General features: G+C 48.7%; 1 non-coding gene across 1 annotated transcript; it reads right to left on the bottom strand.

The window, feature by feature from the left end:
- On the bottom strand, positions 1-107 carry LOC114671982 (U6 spliceosomal RNA). The gene has a single exon (XR_003722187.1). It is a non-coding gene; the product is annotated as a U6 spliceosomal RNA (small nuclear RNA).
- Positions 108-1,344: the final 1,237 nt, after the last annotated feature.

Below are 1,344 nucleotides of genomic sequence, written 5' to 3'. Positions count from 1 at the left end.
AAATTAAAAGAATGCTTTACGAGTTTGCCTGTCATGCTTGCACAGCGGCCGTGCTAATCTTCTCTGTATCATTCCGATGCTAGCATCTGTGCTGCTGCAGCCAGCACTACCACAGCTTATTTACCACCCTCCGGGAATGGACTCTGGGTTTTTCCAGTTTGAGGCCATGATAACTATAAGTCTTCAGGTGAACATACACTTCATTTCTCATAGGTAAATACCTAGGATTGGACTTGCTGAGTCATAAGGTAATCCTAAGGCTTAACTTTATAAGAAATTGCCTGGCCAGGCATAGTGGCTCACGTTTGTAATCCCAGCACTTTGGAAGCCTGAGGTGGGCAGATCATTTGCGCTCAGGAGTTTGAGACCAGCCTAGGAAACATGGGAAAACCCTGTCTCTACAAAAAAATACAAAAATTATCCGGGTGTGGTGTCACAGGCCTGTAGTCCCAGCTACTCAGGAGGCTGAGGCGGGAGGATCACTTGAGCCCAGGAGTCAGGGGTTGCAGTGAGCCGAGATTGTACCACTAAACTCCAGTGTGGGTGACAGAGCTAGACCTTGTCTTAAAAAAAAGAAAAACCGGCCGGGTGCGGTGGCTCCCACCTGTAATCCCAGCACTTTGGGAGGCCGAGGTGGGCAGATCACAAGGTCAGGAGATTGAGACCATCCTGGCTAACACGGTGAAACCCCGTCTCTACTAAATATACAAAAAATTAGCCAGGCATGGTGGCAGGTGCCTGTAGTCCCAGCTACTCGGGAGGCTGAGGCAGGAGACTGGTGTGAACCCAGGAGGTGGAGCTTGCACTGAGCGGAGATTGCACCACCACACTCCAGCCTGGGTGACAGAGCGAGACTCCACCTCAAAAAAAAACAAATTTTTTTTTTTTAACATGAATACTTCCACCTCCACTGATGCCCACATGCCAGCCTCAGCCACAGGCTCACTCTTTTTTTTTTTTTTTTTTTTGAGACAGAGTCTCATTCTGTTGCCCAGGCTGGAGTCCAGTGGCACGATCTCGGCTCACTGCAACCTCTGCCTCCCAGGTTCAAGCGATTCTCCTGCCTCAGCCTCTTGAGTAGCTGGGATTACAGGCAAGTGCAACCACACCCGGTTAATGTTTGTATTTTTAGTAGAGTGGGGGTTTCACCATGCTGGCCAGGCTGGTCTCGATTGCCTGACTTTGTGATCCATTTGCCTCAGCCTCCCAAAGTGCTGGGATTACAGGCTTGAGCCACCATGCCTGGCCGCCACAGGCCCACTCTTAAAAAGATAATGCATAATGTAAGATTTTGGTTTTTTTTTTCTTTTGTTTCTTTCTGCTCTGACAGGTAACTTTGATTGT

Source organism: Macaca mulatta, chromosome 13 (genome assembly GCF_049350105.2).
Source record: "Macaca mulatta isolate MMU2019108-1 chromosome 13, T2T-MMU8v2.0, whole genome shotgun sequence".
NCBI classification, from domain to species: Eukaryota; Metazoa; Chordata; class Mammalia; order Primates; family Cercopithecidae; genus Macaca; species Macaca mulatta.
The sequence above is the reverse complement of the archived record's forward strand: the minus strand, read 5'-3'. Positions and strand labels throughout refer to the sequence as shown.